Source organism: Phyllobates terribilis, unplaced genomic scaffold (genome assembly GCF_046119375.1).
Source record: "Phyllobates terribilis strain yellow unplaced genomic scaffold, ASM4611937v1 Scaffold_76__1_contigs__length_6945272, whole genome shotgun sequence".
Lineage (NCBI taxonomy): Eukaryota > Metazoa > Chordata > Amphibia > Anura > Dendrobatidae > Phyllobates > Phyllobates terribilis.
The window spans coordinates 2,214,117-2,221,939 of NW_027362836.1; the positions used below are offsets into that span (position 1 = coordinate 2,214,117).

A 7,823-nucleotide genomic window follows, 5' to 3' on the forward strand; every position below is an offset into this window, starting at 1 on the left:
CCTTTCTACCCAGTAAATTCTTTTCTATGTAGAAACAGGAAGCCTCTTCCCTGCAAAAATCATTCTCCTCTTCACCTCCTGACCCAGCTGCCCCCTCCTCCTCTGCAGGGACTTATGACTCATGCAGGAAAAGTTCACCTTGTGTTAACATAGAGATTAGAAGGATTCAGCTAGTCAGTTTTTAATCACATCTCTTTTCCATTAGGTAAATGACAATAAGCTGGGTAGAAAGGCAAAATGAGCAATTGTAAGTACACAGTGCTATATAATATGATGACTGCAATATATAGAGAATAAAAACTGATGGGAGAGATTCTTTAAAGATGGGTGGGCAAAAGTAAAAGCAAAGTTTATTATGAGGTGGACTCCACTTAACACTTCTGGTGAGGCGCACCATAGTGATGGGGTGCACTTAATTTATGGAAAGTTGTGACTCAGGTGGCTTCACCATGCTCCGTCCACTTGGCAGAGCTGGAGTGAAAGTGCTTAAATAAATAAATATATATATATTGAGTGCAAGGGATAATTTTACTTAATCGAACACGATGACAAAATCCCAAACCGACCCAAATTCATCTTCAAAAAGGCACGTAACCTAGGATCAATTATAGCCCCCACAGTAAGGATACACACCAGTTCTCAAAAACCTCAAACCCCATTCCATCAAAAACTAAAAGGCTTCTTTCCATGCAAAAAATGTAAGACATGCAAAACCCTAAACACACCAAAACAACACACCGTCAGCCACCAAAAAGAAATATACCCCATCACAGATTTTATAACATGCAACACCACAGGGGTCATATACGGGCTATATTGCCCATGTGGCAAATTATATATAGGCAGAACAAAAAGACCTATGAACATCAGGATCAACGAACATTTAAGGAACATCAAAAATAAATACATGGGCCACCCTCTCTCAAAACACTTTATAAAAAAACACAATGGGTCAATAAAAGGAATTAAAATAGTAGGTATACAAATCGTCCACAAGAACTGGAGACAAGGAGATTTTATTAAGAGCATGTCCAGGAAAGAAAGTGAGTGGATTTTTAAACTGAACACCTTAAGACCAAGAGGATTGAACAGCGAAATAGAGCTCTTTGCATTTAATGACTAACAAATTGACCTATGACGTCACCAGCCCTGCATATATAAGGACACCATTTGACTGGGTTAAGCCATCCCTGAGGAAGACAGCCGCAGTTGTTGAAAAGCGTCGGACTGACCCTTAACACAGCTAAAGAGGCGCCCACAGGCCTCCGTACCTTGTGCACGCTGCACACCACGTGACCCCACGTCACGCTGCCCCCCTCTCGCGCGCTCTCCACATACTCTCTCTCTCCTCCTCCTACCCGGAAGTAGCGAGCACGCGGCAGTCACCGGCCAGGACTCCGCTCTCGCTCCGGACCTCGACCACCCCCAGACGGTGAAGCCCTCTACAGACCGTAAGTAACAACGGGCCCCTGCCCCACCAAGTCCATACTGTACGCAGCTGACCCTCTAACGGTTTTTCCCTGTTCCCCGCAGTACTTGCTATCAACCCCTTCAGTTGGGCTCTGCACCAGCCACCCTCCCTATTGCTGAATCTGGCACCCACTGTTTCCAGCCAGAGCCTCCTGGTGCACCCAACATAGGAAAACATAAGCCTCCTACTGTATCCTATCTCTGGTTACCTCTGACATAACTATAGCCTCCTACTACAGCACCCTGCTGTATCTACATTATGGAGACCTGAACCAGCATCTACTATTGACACCCTAATCCCTACGAAGCAGGTAAATCACGATCTCTGGGTAAAAACTGGAGGCTACAGCCACAATCCAGTGATACCTTAACAGATACACCCCCTCCCCCTCCCTACAGATCTCTATACAGCGAACAGAGGCATTACATGCTAGTACAAGCCTCTTGCTGCATCCTACTTCTGACCTCCTCGTGCTACCTCCACTCAACAAGGGACCAGGACTACTACCTCCAGCTCATTCTAAGACGTCCCTGGATGCCCCTTGTACCTACCAACAGGTAACCCAAAACCTCTTGTCTCCAAGGCTTGTACCACAGCTACATCAGTTAATTTATGATCTATCCCTATTCCTTCCCCCTGCAGATCTAACTCAGATCATCAACCCACAGCCGTGTGTGACATATCCTCTACCTCTCTCCAAGAAGGACCAGGACCGATACCTCCTAGTCATCCAAAATAATCAGGACACCCCCGCTACCCTCTAGAAGGTAACTAATCCAAAACTACCCTCTTTGAACCCCATACCTTAACCCTTGAGCCCTGCGCCCTATTCTTAATACTTGCCTCCTCTCACTCCCTATAGTACTACTCCGGTGAATCCAGTATTATCTACACAGCCTGCTGACTGTCATACCAGTAGCAGTGCTACTGTGGATCAACAGCTAACTACTACCACAGTCTATTGAGTACCATACCAAGAACAGGTAACTCACGACCCAACTCAGAGTCCAGCAGAGACATCTCTGTCGAGTTCCACCCCCACTTATCCATACATTTTTTTTGTGTACCCCACTCTAGGTACCCCTCGTCCTCCCTCCCAGGCACCAACACGTGCCACCAGTGAACCTCCATACCCCATACGAGGCACCAGTATCAGGTAACCACAGACAAACAGATACCTACCCCTTCCCCCATCGCTTATTAGTATACCATATTTATACATTCCTATTCTATCCCACCAGGTCTACAAGCCTTTGCCTCCTTATACATCTACTGCAACCGAACATCCTCAGACTACGAGGGAAAAAGGCCTATTTTTATCAATCAGTGATTACCTTGTATCAGTGGACACCGATCTATTTATCGATTTTATAACTTTTAATACTTTTAATAACTATTCTTATATCCGACCCAGTGACCTCACTGAGTCTGAATCATTTTAACTAGCTATTTTTAAGCACATGTTCGATTAAATAAAATTATCCCTTGCACTCAAAATCTCTCGTGCCGTCCTTCTGTTCACTACCACTAGCGCAAATTTACTTCTTCTCGGCTATATCAACACTTATTTGGACAACCCTGGTTCCCTGTCCACAAATTTGCTGCCACTAGTAGTGACGAGCCCACAGCGCCTCCTGTACCCATATACTAACCAATTATATATATATATTATATAAAAAAATTAACATCTAGTTGCATAAAAGTTTTGACCTGTCAGAGTTCTGCTAGAAATCTATTAAACCCCTTGATGAATTGGGGCCAGATCGGCCGTTACCTTTAGAAACCACTTACCGGCACCTGATAGTTGTGCACGATCTCTGGACAACAGCGCAGCATTAACATCACCGTTCTCCTGGTCACTGTAGATCACGGTCGCCATTATAGTCAGATTCTGCAGGCAAAATATAAGAATGAGACACGTTTCATTTTAGAACACACCAACAAGTAGTGTCCTCCTCACCAACCCCTGGACAATCTCCTGACACCACAACTCAGGAATATTAGAGGAGCCCTTCATAATGCTGGTCCTTGTCAGGAGGAGTATAGCGTGAGCTCAGGAGAGGAAGCCATTCCTGGTAAGCAGGTGCCCAGTGTTATAGCGATGATCCTCCTACAGATGCCAGGACCAGAGAATAGAGGACTGTGCCTCCAACCACAGCAACAACCCATTACAGGAACCGGACAGATCCATAGAGCCATGAGCAGCACTGATCAGTAGCCATGTCTACACTGCAGCAATTACCCATTACCGGAACCGGACAGATCCATAAAGCCATGAGCAGCACTGATCAGCAGCCATGTCTACACTGCAGCAATTACCCATTACAGGGACCTGACAGATCCATAGTGCTATGAGCAGCACTGATCAGCCGCCATGTCTACACTGCAGCAATTACCCATTACAGGGTCCTGACAGATCCATAGGGCTATGAGCAGCACTGATCAGCAGCCATGTCTACACTGCAGCAATTACCCATTACAGGGTCCTGACAGATCCATAGTGCTATGAGCAGCACTGATCAGCCGCCATGTCTACACTGCAGCAATTACCCATTACAGGGTCCTGACAGATCCATAGGGCTATGAGCTGCACTGATCAGGAGCCATGTGTACACTGCAGCAATTGCCCATTACAGGGACCTGACAGATCCATAGTGCTATGAGCAGCACTGATCAGCAGCCATGTCTACACTGCAGCAATTACCCATTACAGGGACCTGACAGATCCATAGTGTTATGAGCAGCACTGATCAGTAGCCATGTCTACACTGCAGCAATTACCCATTACAGGGTCCTGACAGATCCATTCTGCTATGAGCAGCACTGAGCAGCAGCCATGTCTACACTGCAGCAACTACCCATTACAGGGACCTGACAGATCCATAGTGTTATGAGCAGCACTGATCAGCCGCCATGTCTACACTGCAGCAATTACCCATTACAGAGTCTTGATCGATCCATAGTGCTATGAGCTGCACTGATCAGCAGCCATATCTACACTGCAGCAATTACCCATTACAGGGTCCTGACAGATCCATAGTGCTATGAGCAGCACTGATCAGCAGCCATGTCTACACTGCAACAATTACCCATTACAGGGACCTGACAGATCCATAGTGCTATGGGCAGCACTGATCAGCAGCTATGCCTACACTGCAGCAATTACCCATTACAGGGACCTGACAGATCCATAGTGCTATGAGCAGCACTGATCAGTAGCCATGTCTACACTGCAGCAATTACCCATTACAGGGTCCTGACAGATCCATTCTGCTATGAGCAGCACTGAGCAGCAGCCATGTCTACACTGCAGCAATTACCCATTACAGGGACCTGACAGATCCATAGTGTTATGAGCAGCACTGATCAGCCGCCATGTCTACACTGCAGCAATTACCCATTACAGGGTCTTGATCGATCCATAGTGCTATGAGCAGCACTGATCAGCAGCCATGTCTACACTGCAGCAATTACCCATTACAGAGACCTGACAGATCCATAGTGCTATGAGCAGCACTGATCAGCAGCCATGTCTACACTGCAGCAATTACCCATTACAGGGTCCTGACAGATCCATATTGCTATGAGCAGCACTGATCAGCAGCCGTGTCTACACTGCAGCAATTACGCATTACAGGGTCCTGACAGATCCATAGTGCTATGAGCAGCACTGATCAGCAGCCATGTCTACACTGCAGCAATTACCCATTACAGGGTCCTGACAGATCCATAGTGCTATGAGCAGCACTGATCAGCAGCCATGTCTACACTGCAGCAATTACCCATTACAGGGACCTGACAGATCCATAGTGCTATGAGCAGCACTGATCAGCAGCCATGTCTACACTGCAGCAATTACCCATTACAGGGTCCTGACAGATCCATAGTGCTATGAGCAGCACTGATCAGCAGCCATGTCTACACTGCAGCAATTACCCATTACAGGGTCCTGACAGATCCATAGTGCTATGGGCAGCACTGATCAGCAGCCATGTCTACACTGCAGCAATTACCCATTACAGGGACCTGACAGATCCATAGTGCTATGAGCAGCACTGATCAGCAGCCATGTCTACACTGCAGCAATTACCCATTACAGGGTCCTGACAGATCCATATTGCTATGAGCAGCACTGATCAGCAGCCATGTCTACACTGCAGCAATTACGCATTACAGGGTCCTGACAGATCCATAGTGCTATGAGCAACACTGATCAGCAGCCATGTCTACACTGCAGCAATTACCCATTACAGGGTCCTGACAGATCCATAGTGCTATGAGCAGCACTGATCAGCAGCCATGTCTACACTGCAGCAATTACCCATTACAGGGACCTGACAGATCCATAGTGCTATGAGCAGCACTGATCAGCAGCCATGTCTACACTGCAGCAATTACCCATTACAGGGTCCTGACAGATCCATAGTGCTATGAGCAGCACTGATCAGCAGCCATGTCTACACTGCAGCAATTACCCATTACAGGGTCCTGACAGATCCATAGTGCTATGGGCAGCACTGATCAGCAGCCATGTCTACACTGCAGCAATTACCCATTATAGGGACCTGACAGATCCATAGTGTTATGAGCAGCACTGATCAGCCGCCATGTCTGCACTGCAGAAATTACCCATTACAGGGTCCTGACCAATCCATAGTGCTATGAGCAGCACTGATCAGCAGCCATGTCTACACTGTAGCAATTGCCCATTACAGGGTCCTCACAGATCCATAGTGCTATGAGCAGCACTGATCAGCAGCCATGTCTAAACTGCAGCAATTACCCATTACAGGGTCCTGACAGATCCATAGTGCTATGAGCAGCACTGATCAGCAGCCATGTCTACACTGCAGCAATTACCCATTACAGGGTCCTGACCGATCCATAGTGCTATAAGCAGCACTGATCAGCAGCCATGTCTACACTGCAGCAATTACCCATTACAGGGTCCTCACAGATCCATAGTGCTATGAGCAGCACTGATCAGCAGCCATGTCTACACTGCAGCAATTACCCATTACAGGGTCCTGACAGATCCATAGTGCTATGAGCAGCACTGATCAGCAGCCATGTCTACACTGCAGCAATTACCCATTACAGGGTCCTGACAGATCCATAGTGCTATGAGCAGCACTGATCAGCCGCCATGTCTACACTGCGGAATTACCCATTACTGGGTCCTGACAGATCCATAGTGCTATGAGCAGCACTGATCAGCAGCCATGTCTACACTGCAGCAATTACCCATTACAGGGTCCTGACAGATCCATAGTGCTATGAGCAGCACTGATCAGCAGCCATGTCTACACTGCAGCAATTACCCATTACAGGGTCCTGACAGATCCATAGTGCTATGAGCAGCACTGCTCAGCAGCCATGTCTGCACTGCAGCAATTACCCATTACAGGGTCCTGACAGATCCATAGTGTTATGAGCAGCACTGATCAGCAGCCATGTCTACACTGCAGCAATTACCCATTACAGGGTCCTGACAGATCCATAGTGCTATGGGCAGCACTGATCAGCAGCCATGTCTACACTGCAGCAATTACCCATTACAGGGACCTGACAGATCCATAGTGCTATGAGCAGCACTGATCAGCAGCCATGTCTACACTGCAGCAATTACCATTACAGGGTCCTGACAGATCCATAGTGCTATGAGCAGCACTGATCAGCCGTCATGTCTACACTGCAGCAATTACCCATTACAGGGTCCTGACAGATCCATTCTGCTATGAGCAGCACTGATCAGCAGCCATGTCTACACTGCAGCAATTACCCATTACAGGGTCCTGACAGATCCATTCTGCTATGAGCAGCACTGATCAGTAGCCATGTCTACACTGCAGCAATTACCCATTACAGGGTCCTGACAGATCCATAGTGCTATGAGCAGTACTGATCAGCAGCCATGTCTACACTGCAGCAATTACCCATTACAGGGACCTGACAGATCCATAGTGCTATGAGCAGCACTGATCAGCCGCCATGTCTACACTGCAGCAATTACCCATTACAGGGTCCTGACAGATAACATACAACATAAAAAAATTTTTTTATGGGCATCATAAACACCCTTTAAAAAAATTTGTGGGTGTTGCATCACGGACCACGGTCACCCTGGTGATATGGTGGTGGATGATGAGGAGAAGGAGGAGGACAAGAGCAAATAGCCACCAAAATCAGGAAGCGTATACCCATGTGTGGGTGTGAAAAGGTGCATGTGAATACACCTCCCAAAAAAAGACACTGGTTTGAGTTTATGTTACGCTGCTTTCATACTGTGGTGTTGAGAAGTCTGGCCCAAACCAGCCCTTGTTCATTTTTATAAGAGACAGCCTGTCAGCAT

At 47.2% G+C, this 7,823-nt stretch overlaps 1 long non-coding RNA gene across 1 annotated transcript; it reads left to right on the forward strand.

Moving 5' to 3' along the window:
* The first annotated feature begins 1,343 nt into the window (after positions 1-1,343).
* LOC141196862 (uncharacterized) lies at positions 1,344-2,037 on the forward strand. Its single transcript, XR_012269253.1, has 3 exons — positions 1,344-1,451; positions 1,534-1,781; positions 1,870-2,037. It is a non-coding gene; the product is annotated as an uncharacterized lncRNA (long non-coding RNA).
* The last annotated feature ends 5,786 nt before the right edge of the window (positions 2,038-7,823 follow it).